We start from the raw sequence: 17,784 nt of genomic DNA, 5'->3' as shown, positions 1-17,784 counted from the left end.
AGTGAAGAAAAGGCTGGAAAAGATGTGCTTGACTTCTCTGGAAAACAAGCCTTGTATTTTTCAGAGCATTCCACTCATTCATTGAACCACCACTCTGTCTGCAATTCAGCTCCAATGAGCTGCAGGGCTATTATTCCTTTCACAGAACCACAGAAGGGTTCAGGCTGGATGGGACCTCTGGAAGCCATCTGGTCTAATCTCTCTGATCAAGCAGGGGCACCTAAAGGCAGTTCCCAGGACCATGCTCATACAGGTTTCAACTATCTCCAAGGGTGGAGGTTCCACAGTCTCTCCAGACAACCTATACCAGTGCTGAGTCACACTCAGAGTGAAAAAGCATTTCCTGACATTCAGAGAGACTCTCCTGAACTTCCATTTGTGCCCATCACCTCTGGTCCCATTACTGGGCACCACTGAGAAGAGTCTGGCTCCATCCTCCTTTCATCCTTTTGTCAGGTATTTACAAACACTGATGAGATTCCCCTGATCTATCTCTTCTCAAGGCTGAACAGACCCAGCTCTCTCGGTCTTTCCTCACAGGGGAGATGTTCCAGTCCCTTAAACACCTTTGCAGCCTTCACTGGATTCTCTCCAGTATATATCTCTTGTACTGGGGTGCCTAGAGCTGAACACACTTCCATCTGTACACCAAATTGAATATTATTACCTAATAATTAGAATTTTTTTCCTGTTATCTTTACTGTTTTATTATTATATCTGTACATGTTTTATACTCTCTGATTTATGGTCATATTTCATGGCATTTTCTTGTCAGGAAGAGTGAGGAATGCAGCCATTAACTGTTCTTTTTTTTTCGTGATTGTTATCTGAAAAAATGTAGCTATCTCATCTTCTGAGAGGCTGAATCTGTATACAGGCCAGATCGAATCTGGGTTACTTGTATACTTGTCAAGCTAAATGAATCTCTTAACTTCTATTAAATCCTACAGCCTCTTACTTTGTCACAGTTCTACGTTGTGTTTGCATCTAGAACACCATAGGAAACACCCACTGAATTATGTATCTCTAAGGCTTTCTGGATCAAATATGAGAAAGGAAAGATGCAGAAAAACAGCATACACTGAAGAAATATCATAATTGCATAAAAGCTCCTTAATTTTGTCGAGTTCACCAAATCTTTGAAAATGCTTTCTTTTCTATTAATTTTTAAAAGCAGGAATATTTAATCTCATTTTTTCTGCAGAAGCAATTGTTTTCAATGCTGTTTGTTCCACAACATGGTGGAATCTACCCCAGGTTATAACCAAGATTTATGCTGGATAATGGTTGAATAAGGAGTTCTTCAAAACACAGTTCTCTGTTTTAACTGTGATTCCCACCTTGTACTTCTTCTCTCACAGAGAGCTTCTATGCACAAATTCTTCCCATGGCTCCCAATAAGGAGAATGTGGGACATAGAACTTAATTTCCTTCTCTTGCTCCCATTGAGGTCTTGGCACACCCCCTTGGAGAACTCTGTTTGACCTGTTGAGTCAAATAGAGAGTCTTAGGAGAAAGCAGGAGCTCCTTTAGGCTCTTGTAGGCCTATTGGCATTATACATATGGGAGTCAATGAAATTTCAGTGCTTTTTTCTTCCCAAGGACCACCCACAACTACAACAACATGGAAAGAGAGAGACACAGGAAGTCCTTGCTATCTGTCCCCTTTTGAAGCTTTTCATAACGATGAGCGTGTACTTCTGCAGATCTTCGTGGTAAATCTTAAGGACCGACCCAGGGTCTTCTTATGCCTGATGCAGAGTAGAAGGCATTGTCCTCAAGGCATTCTTCTGTTACATACTATCATTTGGGACATAGCTCATTTCCTATGGAAATGGAAGCAGGCCCTGTTCTTCCATAGGAAGGGCAGAAAATGATATCAGTAACCTTTCTGCAGTGATGTGAATCCCTTAAAGCCCACCCCAAGGGACCAGATCATTTGGCGTCACAACATTAAATAAATACAATGGAGTAAAACCAACAGTTTATTATGTTATCCAATAACAAATGTTTATTATCTTGTTTTCCACTGATGGTAGAATGTAAGAAAAGCTTTCAAGGCAGTAATTGGAAAATAATCTGTAAGGGGAAGAACCAGAAAGAAAACAAAAGACAATTGTGTAAATATTTTATTCTGTGAATAATTATGTACTTTGCTCAGGTGCAAACTGAGCCCTGGTTGGTCCCTGGGAAGCAACTGTCCTTTTCATCCCTGCTCCCATGCTTGCTGCAGTGGAGCTGGCCCAAGATCATTGCATGCAGCCTCCTTGTAGCCCTAATGCCTTTGCTCTGCTCTCCCGAGGCTCTGCTGAGCTGCTACAACCTCTTTGATGTTGGCAGCCCAGAAAGCATGAAGACTCTTACTGAGCAAGGAAAATAGAGGGTGAATAACCCTCAAATAGCAGAGATAATGGGAACAACCAGAAAAGGGGTAAAAGAGGGCAAGTAAGGACAAGGATGAAAGGGAAAAAAGGAAAAATTCATTGGTGTTCCTTGCCAGTAGAAGGGAAAAAAACAGTTACCAGAGATGAGATTTTGGCTGTGTATCCTGGTGATTGTAGAACCTTTTGTTCAGTTAATTGGCAAAGTAAATCCAGGAACAAAAAGATTGAAAAATCTTTTTCTTAGAAGGGTCATTTCTCACAGAAAAAAAAATAATTGCAAGCCAAAACTTGCAAAACAATTAGCATTTTTTCAGGTTGCAGCCAGCCTTTAACTCTTAACAAAGCATGGGTATGTAAATAGGGAACATTACAATCTCCATCTTGATAGCTTAGACTAAGAACTTAAAGTCTGGCCTTTTTAATATGAAGAAATTATCTATTTTCCTGAACACTGTTACTTCTTTAGTCAAAAAACCCCCAACCCACTGCTCCAGTAATGGACCATCATCTAATTCTACTCTTCAACCTTACCTCTTGTTCTGCTTCTCTTTTTGCTGGATTACAACAGTGTAATTCTCGGGTTATCTGAGCAGCCTTAGGAACAGAAATTATGACAGTCCAGGGAATTTCTCAGTAAAACAGCAGTAATTCTGGGATTAGGTCACTTTTATAAGAGATACAAGTTCAATTCTCTTAAAGCTGAGAGAGAATTTAAATTGGTTTCTTTGTACCCTGGGTCAGCAGAAGGTAAAATCAGCTCAGTCTTAATAACTACAATGATAGTTGTACCATGTAAAATGATAGTTTGTTCCCTAATCCAATATTTTCCTAACTAGAGCTACATGAGGAAGCAGAGGGTCTGTTCACAAACAAAAAATTTTTCACTTGAAAACTTAATCTGGAATCAATTTACCCATATACCCACAATACTAATTAATGTTTCTCTAAACATCTTCTTTTATGTCATGTTTGCGACATTAATTAAATAAGCCCATACAGAGTTCATTTACTAATCTGAAGTCCTTTGCAAATTCTAGTAAACTGCATTTTGATGTGCAAACTTTCCCCTAGTGACCAAGAAATGTAGAAATGACAAAAGACAATCGGTGTTTGAATACAGACTGCAGTATATCACCATCAAGATCAGAGCAGAACAATTGTTTTCAGCACGCCCCTCCTCTCATCTGCCTTGTTCATCCCTGACTTTTCTCATGAGCAGCTGTGAAGGTTGTAATCTGCTCTCCATTCTCCAGGTAGCCGTTCTGCAGCCCCTACCAGCCGGTACTAGGCAAGAGCTGCCTGCGTGTTCATCTGGACCTGAGAACATCTGGAGGACTAAAATTAATGCCATGTGCTGGAAGAGCCCTCCCTGGAAGGTCAGAGAAAGGCCTGAGCTGTGTTTGAAGCACTTGAAACATCATAAATGATATCTGAGACCAGTTTCATGGGGAGGGAGAGAAAAAAAGTACTGTAGATATGGAGGAAGAATGTGTTCTTCTGAGTGCTGCAAAATACCCAGCTCTAGAGCAACAGCCCCTGAGGGTCATGGCAAGTATTCTTCAGAGCAGAAGCAGAGTAGCAGTCATCAGTAAGATATATTCCCTAAATCTATTCATTAATGCTGTAAAACATGTTTTCCTCCTGCAGTAGGTTTTCTCATTATCTGCTGGTTTCCTGACAAATTATTTGATTACAAGCAAATAAGCAACAAGTCTTTTAAAGGTTTTTGATAGAAATGGCTTGGAATTTGTTCGTTCACTGAAGATCTTGATTAAATAACACAAACTTAGCAGCAATTTTCATAAGAAGCTGTTGCATAGAAATATCCTCCCTCCTCTCATTCATTATGGTGAATCCAGATTACTTCTATCAAAGTCAATAAAATTGATCTGGATTTGTGCCATTGCGTCTGAGGAGAGAATTTAGCCCAGAGTATATATTAAATGATGATGAGTACACTAGATACGCCTTGTATGCAAATGCATTTGATCTCCTATCCATTCCCTCTCAATATGATGTTTATTTCCATATTATTATTTAAATCAAATAGACTGTTAGCATCAAAGTCACAAAGCTGAGCTCCTCTAAAACAGAAAATGCCAGAAATGAGCTACCACTTTGTTATGCTTTTCATGATGATGCAGTTGAAGCTGGAACTCTATCCCATCCTGTTATCTCCTGGATGCTTTAACAGATTCAGTACTCAGCTTTTATTCACTGTTTAGTTTGTTCTCACAAGTTCATTTAGCGGCTGAGTGGTAGAGCAAGAAACAGAAAAACAATCCTTGAGAGCAAAACAACTATGAAAAAGACAAAGTCCTAGGGGAATTGCTGGAACAAATACTGTGCTTCTTTCTCTCTCTTCTTTACTGGTATAAAGATGTACAGTCAGCTGCTTAATCCTTGTAAGTGCAGCATCTCATGACAAAGCTCTACCTCTTTTTAATTTTTTTTTCCTAATTCCCAATTATTTGAAAAAGTCCAGAGTCTGTCCCCAAATACCTTTTACTCTTTGGGCTTTCTCAGTTTTCTCTGTGCTTGTTTGTTGTTATTTTTTTCAGTAAGTGGACCAAAGTTTCCTGAAAAGTCAGCCACATTGAGGCTATCATAAGATTTGCACACAAAGAGCACTACAGCAGGCTATTAAGATGGAGTGAGGGGACTTGGGGATATTTCAAGGGCTTTTGGAGTGTACGCAAGAGACTTTAAGCAGTCTTTGCAGAATCCTTGCTAAACTCTGCATGGTTGGCATTTGATTTCACCTTCTTTCTTTCTATTTTTTTTCACAATACATTGGTCACCACCACAAGAAATTGGAATTTTTAAATATCCTTTATTATGATCCAAAAGGTCATTCAGACATGTGGGCCACAACGTTGTATACCCAATTGTGCTTTGGATTTCAGTGGCTTTTCAAGAGGGCAAACTGCTAAATGAGAGTGAAGTCCTTAAGCATTTCCATTCAAAGAACAATTCAGCCAGCAAAATATGGTATGAAAGTGGAAGTTGATACAACCCTTCACCACACAATGTATGCAGACTCTTCTGTTGTTATGGCTATTTTTCCTTTTAGGAAGCACCACATGATACAAAAAAAGCTCAAGCTAGCATTTTGCCCTCCAGCACACTGGCTGAATGCTGACACACTTACTGGCAGGGATATATAAAAAATAGGACAAATATTTCAAGGAAGGAATGCAGTATAAGGTCTTGTTACCCAGCAACCACGTGTTTAAAAGGACATCTGTCAGCCACAGCCAATGAGAACTTGATGGCCTTTTAATTATCCATTGATGGAGAGGTCATCAAGATACCACAAGGTTATAAGACTTGTAATGAACTGTGAATACAACATTAAAAACATAGGGAAAATTGGATACTTCAAAAGGTTTTTTTCTAAAATGTCAAAGTAATTTTGATTTCTGTCCTAAGTTCCATCTAAGACCTCATTGGAAATGAGTAGGGTTTTTAAAGGACATGGTAAAATAAGTTCAAAGGAGAAATACCAGCATATGTTCTTATTTGTTCTTACCTTGCCTTCAGCCATAGGAGAGAGGGATCCACAATATGCAGGCACATTAATATTTTGAAATGTTTTCATTCATTTAACTTTCCAACATTCAGGAATAACTTTATGACTTCTGTGCTGTGAAATATTCCAGCTGTAACTACTCATGGCTGCACAGTGTCAGATTCCAAGCTGACATTTGAAGTATAGTACCAGTAAGTCAGTTTTTTCCATTCAAATTCCCTAAAACATGTTACCTCTTTAAGTAAGGAACAAGACTCTCATGTCACACAGTCCAAAGGGAGAAGTTCAAATGGCGGCAAATTAAACTTAACATTTTTCACCTTATTCAAATATTTATTCTTTTCTTTATGGTGTGTATGGCAACCTGTTGATTGCTGGGATCTATTCTGGCTTTATAAAACTGTTTGGTTTTGCATTACAATGATACTTAGATTGTTTCCCAAAGAGAGAAAAAGGATCTGGTAGAGTCTGTCTGAGCAAACACACTGTGAGAGACTATTAAGTTTACGCATCTTAAGAGGTGAAAAAAATGAGGCCAGAGCCTTGCTCCAGGTCATCAAAGTGAGCTTCAAATTTAAACCTTGAGTCATAGTCTCTGTCAATACTTTATACTCTGGACTGCACCACTTACTCTCTAATTATAAAATAATCATGCTTGCCTCAAGAATTTTAAGACTTGAAAGTTTTCCCCGGGGTATCTGATGGTGGTAATAGCAATAGGTGTCGTGCTCAGAACCACTGCAGAAATGCAGCAATAGGAAATGTCAGGGGATGAGGTGACTTCAATCCCAACCCAATATGAAATTAAAAAAAAAAGATAAAAAAAACTACTACCCTTGGCCACAAAATGTATGCTGAGCATGAAGCTAAGGAAGAAAGAGGAGAATGGCCTGGAACATTGGAAATAAACACCATTTCTCCCTGCCCTTCTGCCACCCCAGACTGGTGACCTTCCTGTCAGTAAACTCTTCAGCTGTTTTCAGAAGACCTAGAGACACAACCCAGAGAGTAATATGTGAAGTACTGGGAACACTGGGCATAATCCCATCCAGGTGAGGAGGATTGAGGGCCAGGAAGCTTGGAGTCCAGTGGCAGTGGCTATCAAGTCCAGGGGCCAGCCAGCAACCACCCAGCTTCATGGCAGGTCAGCGCCCTATTTGCAGACACTGCTGGTGAGTGCCAGGCAAGCATGTGCTCTGATGCCCATGGAGCCTGCTGAAAAGCCAAGGAACAAGCAGTGAGGAAAATCAGCATGAAAACAGACAGTGGGAGCTGCTGAATTTTCCAGCAAGCACTCTGTCAGCAGCGTAGAGCTCCAGTCCAGGAGTGTAAACAGGTTTCTGTCCTCTAACATCTCTAGGTTCTCTCACCTACTTGGGGAGGTGACAGTTGTTGCCACTGGTGTGAAACAGATTTCTTGCTTTCATAGAGAGACATGCCGTTTCCATCTCCTTCAGCACAAACTAACAAGAGCTCTGTGTTCTTACAGGGATCTTATTTTGTAAGGCAGGCTTCTGAACCCATTCCAAACACTTAGTCCTTTTCCATTCACAGTCTACTACGGACAGGAAAGTGTGGAACATGTAGTAGTGTCTCAGTGGTAGAGATGTGCTGACAGTTTATGCTTGTTCTTCCAAAGTTTTCTTCCTGTGATTTATTTAAGACAGAATTCTGATGAAACATATACTGGACACTTTTAGCTGAATCAGAAATATGTATCTGTAAATGCCAGAAATGCAACATCCCATCCTGTGTGTTGAAAGAAACTTTCCTCCCTACAGATCTTCCTTTGGAATTAAAAGGGCTCAGCTATTCCGGAAATATTGTTTTATACTAGAACAGGACTCCATTGTTCCACCTTCTGACTTAAGCAGAGGAAGGCTTAGATGTGGAGGAGGACCAGATTCTCATCTGCTGTTCCCATTTGGCCCTTTGGGGAATTCCGGCAGAAGGGAATCTCTGAGGGTGCTAGATCCCCTACAACTCCCTTACCTGTGTCTCCCCATGGCCCTCAAGGCTGTGATGACCACAGTTAGGCTCTGTGACATGGCAGAAGGTTTCTACTGCAGTACTAGAGACGAGGAGATTGCAGAACCAGGTGATACAGCCCTGCTAAGCCTTCTCCATGGAATGTCAACAACACAAGATTTCCCATCTAATTTTATATTGTTAGCCACATTTCACAGGAGATGGAAGGTTTATACCAGCTAGACCTATAACATATAGAATTCTTTGAAATTTTCAACTGCTGAAACTCACGCCTCCAGCAAGACCTTCAGCAGATTGCTGGGGTCTCAGCAGTGCCCAAAATTGTCATCACATCCACACTGCTGGTGTTTTGTCTCTGTAAAAACCCCAAAAGCCAACAAGTTGGGCCACAGCATTCAGCTTCCTGGATGGAAAGACAATGAGCTATGTAAATATTTATTGCATAGGATGTACCAAACCCCAGCTCAGCTCTTTTTACTCACAATTCAGATGACCTCTATTCCACCAACTTATCCATAGTTTGGAGAATCACTTTTGTCATTCTTGCAATCACAGGAGAATGGCTCTTGAATTGTCTTATGGGTTTTCACCAGGATGTGAATTTTCAGGGGTAAGGGCCAGTGTCTGCTTAACATCAGCTGGCTCCATAAACACAAAGGCAGGATTGGTGCAAAGCCCTCTCATGACTTTCTGTGCAAGGGTATGTGCTACCATCTGACTTCTGAGACTAGGAAACAAAGCAATGCTTGCTTTAGCTTGATTCACAGTGTTAAGTAGCCAATCCAAACCTAATTTTGCTCTGTCAGGTTAAAGGATATGCATATCACTTAATAATCTTGGATTTGGCTTGACATTTGATGCTCAGAAAAGTTCACAGGAAGACAGCTTGCTTCAGACAAGTAGAAAGAGCTAAGAAAACATTGTCTGGCTATGTTTAGTCCAGATGCAACTCAAAATCCAGTACCTGTAGCTTTTAAATTATATTTTTCTTTTTCTGTCAGGTCAGAACTGGGGCAAGCAATTTGAAGCAGCAGGGACTGCTTCTTACTTACATATTAACCTTTCCAGTATTGCATGCCCTCCCTTTCTACACTGCACAGTAACAGGCTTCTGCCGATACAAACTTGTCTGTTTTGGTAATTGGGCAATATTTGAGTTCCAGGAGTATCTAATAAGTGACATTGTCTAATATGACCATTGAAAGTGTGCTCCTTAGGAAAGGAAGTGGTTTTAAATGATGGATAATCAAATAACTAATAAAGTCCACCTGGAAATCATATTATTCCAAATTGGCCAATTTCCATTTTGCTAATTTTCCTTAAGACTGGGCTATAAATCCCTCTGGTTGTGCAGGACGATGTTGTATAAACCCCTAAGTTTTGGTCACCATCTCACAGTACCTTGTGGATTAGTGATCAATAAGGTACTAGTCCACCCCTTTCCTTGGGCTCAGGAGCCATATTTCAGCTCAGGCTTGGTCTTGCTTTTCACCCAGACTCATGGACAGGCCTTGGATCTGCATAGCAGCCTTGTTTCCAGTCCTTGTCTTCTTCTACTGCTCCCAGCTGGTGTTCCTGGATGGATCCTGGATTTTCACTCATTGGGTGGGGGGAGATGCTGTTGATGGACCCTGTTACCAGCACCCAGCTCTGCCTGCTATAGGACAGTCAGTGAGGACATAGTGTACTTTGGGGTTGGCCTCAGCTTCTGGCTGATTCCTCTGCTGATGGCAAACCGTTCCTTCCCTGCAGGCTACCACCTGTAGAATCTCGAGCCTGAGTCACGCAATCAGTGCCACTGACAATCTGCAAATACTGCTCTATGTGTGGAGAGCATTTCTAATGCTCTCTGCCTTCCACCTGTACTGCTGCTTGCAGTCTTGCTTTTAAAGAAACACTTTCTCCCTTGCTCCCTTTCTGTCTGTTCACATTCCTTACTTGCTTTTATTTCTAATGATTTCTTTTTCTGCAAAATTTCTGACTGGAAAGTTGTAGGGGTAGCAGCCCAACCTCACATGCAATCTGTGGGCATGCTGGGGGAAAAGAGTGGATGGGTATTGTAATTTATGCGTATAAGCCTCATCCCCTACTCTGCTTTAACTGGGTTTTTCAAAACATGACAGATGGTGGTGCTGAAAGGGTGAAATGCTATGATAAAACAATGTACTGCTATTCAAAGTAGCATATTCTATGATTTCACTCCCTCCTCCAAAACTATGAACATAAATTATGTTGCTGGTTATATTATCACCACACACTGCAATCAGGCATTCATAAGATTCAAATCCACTGAAGTCATAAGCAGTCCTAGAGTTAATGCATCCAAGAAAGTCCAAAAAGTATTATGCAGTACTTGGTTTTCTGGTTTTGCAGCATAGTTTGGTCCTTTGGAAAATGGGGTCAGGAGAAAGCAAGCTGAATTTAAGATAAAAAAAAATTAGCATATATTACTATGCTTGAACTGCTTCTGCATCTATTTTAACATCATTTTCTACATACTCCCTTGCCATGATTCAAACTTCATCTCCTTTCTCTGATAAAGCCCTTGGTATTCATTCTTAATACAACAGAATGTTACTGTTACGTAATATTTATAGCAAGCCTTCCTAAGTCCTCTAAATTAACTCAACTATGCAAAAATTCAAGCTATGCATCAAGGACCAAGCACAACAGCTTTCAGTTGTGGGAAAGAGTGAGATGTTTAACTCTCAGTTTCCTGGATTTGTCAAACTTAATCCTATCCCAGAACATTTGTTTTAATGCATTTCTCTGAGTTTTGGGAAATAAAGGAGCATTTGCCTCCCTTGCATGTGCACACAAAGCCAATTTCAGTGTTTCCAACTATCATATCTAATATACCAAAAAAGATTCATTCGCGGTCTGTGTTCTCCTTGTCTGGGCATATTACACTTGTGTAGCAGATGCATGATCTTCAGATGTCTTAGTCTCCCTAGCATATCCCAAGGGTCCCTGATACATACTGATTCAATTTTCTAGTCAGAAATCACTGGACCAGATAAAATAGCTTGAAAATTACCAAAAAGTCAGAAAATGAGCCTGGCAGGAGCCTTTAAGGATTCCAGCCTTCTGCAGAAAACAGTAATCCAGGCCCCTCAACTATTCTGCTCTATTCTTGAAGACCTTGAAGACTGCCTTAGTGCTGGCAGTCACATCTCCTCTGTGTGTACATATGTACTTCCTCCCTGCAGAAACTTTTCATAGTCTCTGACCTAAATCTTCCTTGATACAATCTGATTTTATTCCCCCTTATCTGATTTATCACGGTTCTAGAGACAATTTACTCCTTTTGTCTTTTCATCTTTACTTGAAAGCTTTTATTTTGTCTTCTTCTTAATCTTTTCTTCTTTAGCATATAAAAGTTCAAGCCTTTTCATCTTTCCTCATAGGTCATGTTTCCTGGATCTCTGTTGGTCCGCTCTGCTATATCTCCAACTGTTCCACATATCAAATGCTGAACATCTTCACTTGCCTTATACAGGACAGCCCCACTAAAACATTCTGGCATTACCCACCCTATATGCCTAAGTCATGTTAAAGGGGCAGATGGAATCGACCAGAATGTATTTGTTTTTTGTAGATACAGGCTGACAAGGCAATGCTTTTCCTACTGCCAGCATGCTTGACCTAAAGAGAGATTACAGGAGCAGAAATGCATCAACTCACTTCCTGCCTTGCTGTTTTGATCAACTCTAAGTCATATTTATGCAGGTCTAGTTAAAAATTTTAGACTTTTTTTTTTGCCTATATGTACCTATAAGCATCTCTCTTATATACATATATATAATGCACATAATCACACACACATCCACATATCCTGGCATATGTACGTACACGTATATGTAGTGTTGTATATAAGCACATGCGTATACATCCGGCAAGCAATTCTTTCTTCACTTCCCCTAGTTAAATGTGGAAGGAAGCACAACTTGATTCACCCTAAAAGAGCCTGTGCAGCACAGGGCAGATGACACTAGTCAGCAGATTGTTTCTGCCTAGAGGAAATTGGAGAAATTTTACACTAAAGGGCAGGGAACTTTACTGGACCTTTTGATGATCCCCTTCTGTAATGTCACAGAATCTTGTTAGCACAAAGACAATAAAGCAGGCTTGTTTAAATAACCCATTACTGTTCGTCTCTTATTCAGACCACATCACCAAATAAATGACTGCTGTGTCTGTTTTTTCATCAATCCCTCTTTGTTTCAGACTGCCACAGAGGTTTTCCGGATTAACTCACAAGTAAATTAACTAGTTCCTGCTGAATGGACCACACTGAACAGTGCACCCACAGAGAAAATTGCATACCTGACAGGGACTGAGAATCTGTTTCTTGTTGAGCAGGGCTAAACCCAAGATGCAGACATGTGATTATTATTGTTGAAATACATATGAAGTGATTGGAAATTCTGCATGCATGAATTGTTCTTCACTGATATGTGGAGGTGGTGAATGAGTAGGTCTTGAGTGTCAAACAATTTTTCTAAATTTATCTCAATATTTCATGTGAATTGAGCCAAAAGGTGATCAGCTGAGCTGGGCTGAGCTCCATTGGAAGACTGCTGTTGCTGAGGGGTCCAGGAGCTTCCTCTTTTTCCTTCTCCTCTCCATTCTCACCTTACTCTGACCTCGCAGCAAGATGATTCAAATCCCTGAATCAGCAGAAGACTAAGGGAAAAAACAGGGTAGGGTTTTGCTGGCTTAGTGAGCTGCCCTGGGTCACCCTGGGGCCATCCCACTAGAATTGTTCCACTCAGTCCTGCAGTCATCAGCCAGGACTTTCTAGAGCTTTTGTGCACCAATTTATTACATTCCAGAAGCTGACCAAGACACAGCCCTAAAGAGCATGAATATTAAACAGCCTCTCCATTTCCTTACCCATTTGGTAATATTCCTCTGGAAAGAGCAGCTGAATTTATCTCGGAGGATGGGCTTTTGGGAGGATGGGCTTTTGGGAGAGAGATTCAGAGCAGAAGTCTAACTTTGCCTTCCTCCATCCGCTTTTGGAGAAACATATGTCCCAGGAGGCACAGGGTTAAGTGCTCACATACAGCACTAAACAAACCCTAGTTTTGAGCATTTCTGCTGCCACCCAAGTGGTATTATCAAAGGCTGGGGAAGATGATTGGACCCAAAATCCTAAAGCAGAAACATTTTATCTAAAATTACCCACCAAAAAAAACCCCAACAAAAACAACAACAAAAAACCCAACCAAACCAAACACAAACAAAAATGAAGGAAAACATGCAAACAAAAAACAAAATAAGAGAAGGCTTTTGAAAAAATTGAATTTTCCATTAGGAGAAGTGCTAATTCATTGAAGTGATATGGAATTGCACTTCCTCAGTTGTGATAAATACATAGCAGCTCTTGACATTATACTTTGTTATGAGATTTCAGTTGTACTATACTAATTCTAAATGGAAAAATTGTCTTAAAACTATGATATGGATTAAACCCTGCTGTATATTTTAATAAATGGTGCTGGTAATATTTATTGTAGTTTGCTATTTATTGAAAAAAGTAGAAAATTTAGGACAAATGAAAATATACGTATATTTGCAGAAATAGCGACTGAAATGCACAGAAGATAATCTGGAATATTATTCATTTGTGAAAGCAAATAAATCTTTACTGTTATGTTTAGACAGGAAGACTAAATCCCCAGTTTGTCACTGAAGGCAGAAAAACATCTGGAAATTTATTTATCTGTTTCAGTTACATGTATTTCTCCAGCCTATATGTGGTGTCCATGGAAAAGTGAGGAACGTATCTCTTGAAATCAGTGAAATTATTCTGTTAGAAAAGAGACAAAAATTAGACCTGAAACTCTGAAAAACAGGCTAATAATCTGCTGCTGCCAAGGTCTGGCACTGTAACAGATAGCTTGGAAGTATTTGTGTGTGTCTGTGCATGTGTGTTATCATTTTTGTGCTATTCTGGAGCTTCCATTTCTATATTTGGTTGGAATATTTGTATCAAAACTATTGAAGCTCACATTTGGAAACAGTAGGATCTGTTTATGTTCATTTTATATTTACTGTGCCTTTTTGTGGATCTCCAGTCCTTGCTGGAGTGATCCCTTTTAAATTCAGCTGCATTTTACTCCATATTATTCCACCGTGGTTATTCTTCCTTTAAAAAGACCAAGGCAACAGCAAAAGAGAAAGATGATTCAGCAGACATCTGCTGATATCAGCAGAATCTTGGCTGAAAAATGTGAGGTTGGGCAGTAAAATTATTTCTCATCTTGCATTCCAGAGAGCAAGGTAATTTTCCTCTTCTCCTCAGTGTGTAATCAAACAGCAATGAGCAGAATTGATATTCTGAGCAGCCAGACCAATATGGATGATACAGACACTTCCTGACCTATCTCCCCTTGCTGAGACACAGCTGCACTGAATCATGGCTGAGGTTCTGGCAGTCAGATCAGTTCTTTCATTGCACATTTATATTCCATGGTCCTTGAATTTCTGCATTCAAAACACTAGAACATCAAGTAGAAAAAAAAAAAAGTAAAAATCTTTTCCCCCAGTCTTGATTTTCCAGCATGGAAATGGAAGCAGGGGAGTTAAAAACTTTGCAGGCTTGTCGAAGTGTTCAGGAGACGCCAGATTTCTTTAATTTTTAATGATGCACTTAGAAGAGGGATTTTTTCAAGTCTTGAGATTACACATCTGATAATGTCCAGCTAAGATAACATCCTCTTCATGAGGTGTCACCCAGGGCAAAGACAGTCCCTTAAGCACTGACATCACAGAACTGTTGTAATTTCACCTCTCCAGGTAGATCTGGAATGAATAGAATGTACCCTTAGTGCTTTCCCTACTGCTAAAAACAAACTTTGGTTTATACTTCAGTGAAGTTCATAATGCCTGTTTTGCCACTGGCAGAATATGTTCTGTGCCCACATAGTTCCTCTTGTAGCCTTTCTTTCTGCACAATAGCTCTGCACAAGAAGTAAAATAAGAATGCTTCCTATAGGTTTTAAACCAGAGGTACTGTGATAAAGCATTTTGTATTGCATTGAGATCTCAGGTCAGGAACTAATTACAGCTTTTTTTAGCAGTGTGCCATGGGAACACTCAGCTAACAGAAATGTGCTCTTAGAACCTGCTGACATGTCTGGAAAGAAGGGGCAGTGTGGCACTTCTATCGAGTCAGTGAGAGATCATAGCCCTGCACAAAGTTGGCATCAACATACACAGTCCTGTCAATCCCTATGCTGATGTGGAACTTCTTTTCTAGGGATTGGCACTCAGTGCCACTACATTCATGTATAAGGCAAATGTCAAAAGCTTTTCTCCTGGAGCAGCAAGTGCTTACCTAAGGATTGCATTCTTTTTCCCTTTCAGATAAACCAGCTTGAAAGCATCAAATTTAAAGAAGAAGAAGGAACAAAACCTATTTTCTCAAATTGCCCTGCAGAGCAAAAAAATGCCATTACAAAACCATACACAAAGTTCATTGTTCAGGGACAAAAGTAATTTTATTCCTAACTGTTACTGCTCTCTCTGGGGCATCTGTCCTTTAGTTTATACCTGCATCTGTCTTAAAGATATGATCCTAACAAATACTGTTCACTCCTACATGCTCTGGATGAAATTCTATTCTTTCTAAAATCAATGACAAAACATCCGTCAGTGCAGGCAATTTTTTTTTTTTCTGTAATTATAACTACAGCTTATTTATTCCCTGTCTCAAGTGTAAGTTTCTCTCTGCATGACACTAGCATATTCCTTCCCTCTGGCTCCTATATTAAATTTCCTACTTGTTTTTATAAATGTATAGCCAATAGTTTCCAGAACTTCATTCCTAGATCACCAACTTACACACAATTTGTCAAATCTCAGTTAAAATATTCAGTGTCCCCACTGGCCTGAGGATGATAAATGGGATGTCTGTTCATCATATTTCTTTCCTTAGGAAGCTCTAGAAACTCCAGTTATGTGAGCAGAAATCCACTATCAGAGACTAACCAAGAGAAACTTGTCTGGTAAATGATACCTCTGTGCATTTGCTGATGCAGTCAATTAAAATAATAACCTGATATCCATGTGTTGGCAATATTTCAAAATACTTCCTTTTCCCATGCACAACTGACTAAGGAATCTGGATGCAGCACTGACATGAATATTACAGATGTTTTTTCTACATATCTGGCTGAGATAGATCTAATCATTGCTGATTAAAACTATAAGCCAGCTTATTATTATCTCTAACTGCACCCCAAACATCACAGGATATGTTTCTGACATGCCCCTGCTCCATGTCATGTAGGCACTGAATGGCCTTAGGATTTTGCTCAGTGAGAACAGTTACAAATGCAGACAGCACAATGACTCGACTGCAGCCTTGTGCCTGCTTATGAGAAGCATAGCATCCTTCTAAAAGAATGACATTTGAATGATACTAAAGCAGTAAATAACATTTGCTTTATCTCCATTACAGCCCTGCTATAAATTAACTTTAAAAACAAAAAATCATTCTTACAATGCAATTTATTGGATTCAGCCTGGAATTTGGGCCACCAGCTCTCTAGCTTCATTCCTTCATGCTTCATCTGCCCAATTATCAAATCCCCTGTTGTACAAAGACACAATTCAGCTGTTCTGAGGGCTTAACTGTGCCCTCAGATACAGGGATGTGCAGTGCTCTGCATCTTGTAACACCAAAATGCACAGCAGCCAGTTTTCACTGGGTAAACCCCTGTCTGAGAACTGAAGTAAACAAGTAAACATGATCTGAAAGATCATTTAAGGAGACAGTCATGCATTTAGATGCAATGAACTGCTGACCCTGTCAAACCAGGAACATACACCAAAACAATACTGAAACATGAATGCTGGGAGAACAGATGCTCTGATTTACTTTTACTCTCCTCTCAGAGTAGGTATTCAGGATGTACAAGTGCACTGTACCCGAGACTTCTATTCAACCTCCTGAATAGTTGAAATTCTATTTTTCATTTTCTTTGCCAGCTATTCCCTTTCCTTTGAAAGATTTATGTCAAGGCCTTATCTCTACATCTACTATCTCCCTGTCAGTTTATCTCTCTGATTATCAGTCACTTCTGAGAAAATCTCTACGGTCTGAGGTATTTTATGTGTGCTTGCAGCTTTATCACATGTTGCAAAGGAGGATTCTTTTCTGTGATGGAATGACCAAGAGATTGATGCTGAGAAAATGTTTAAAGAGAAATGCTACAGAAACAGAGACTGCAGGCAAATCTCCATTGCAGATTGATGCCCCAAAAGCTGGTTTTGATCATTATGAGCCATGGGTTTGTTCATTCTTTCCAGCGATCCATGGCATACTGCACATTTTTCTATGAAGAATATTAGAAGTATCATTATAATTCAAATCACTCACAGTGACAGGACTGAAGCCAATCAAAGGATATTTTCTAGCCATCAGAAAGGAAGGTACGCTGTAAGTTCTACTTTCTGCCATCGCAGAGCCCAAAATAGCATAACCAGTTCTAGCTGGCGCCCAAGGCAGTGACATGGATCACTTGACAGCCAAGGGTTGAGTGTCAGCTGAGAAAGTGCGATTGTCTGCCCACATTGGTACCTTCTCCAAGAGAGCCATGCCAGTAAGGAAGAGAAGAACTCATTGCCTTGGCATTCTTTCTGTAGGCGGGCATGTGGTTTCCAAAAAAGTGCCCATTTCATGGTGCTGCGGAAAGTTTCCACCCCATCTCCTTTAGGAACCTCCAATTTCAATAAAATGGGAGATGAGCCCTCTCCCCCAGGTTCTCATCAAAAGGAGGCAGGAATTGCCAAGGAGTCATTAGAGCACTTATGTTAGAATTCTGCAATGGCCTGTAAAAGGCGATGTCTGTCCCTCTGCCATGTGTGC

The sequence above is a fragment of the Anomalospiza imberbis genome, chromosome 1 (assembly GCF_031753505.1).
Source record: "Anomalospiza imberbis isolate Cuckoo-Finch-1a 21T00152 chromosome 1, ASM3175350v1, whole genome shotgun sequence".
NCBI lineage: Eukaryota > Metazoa > Chordata > Aves > Passeriformes > Viduidae > Anomalospiza > Anomalospiza imberbis.
Note: the sequence above shows the minus strand (reverse complement) of the source record.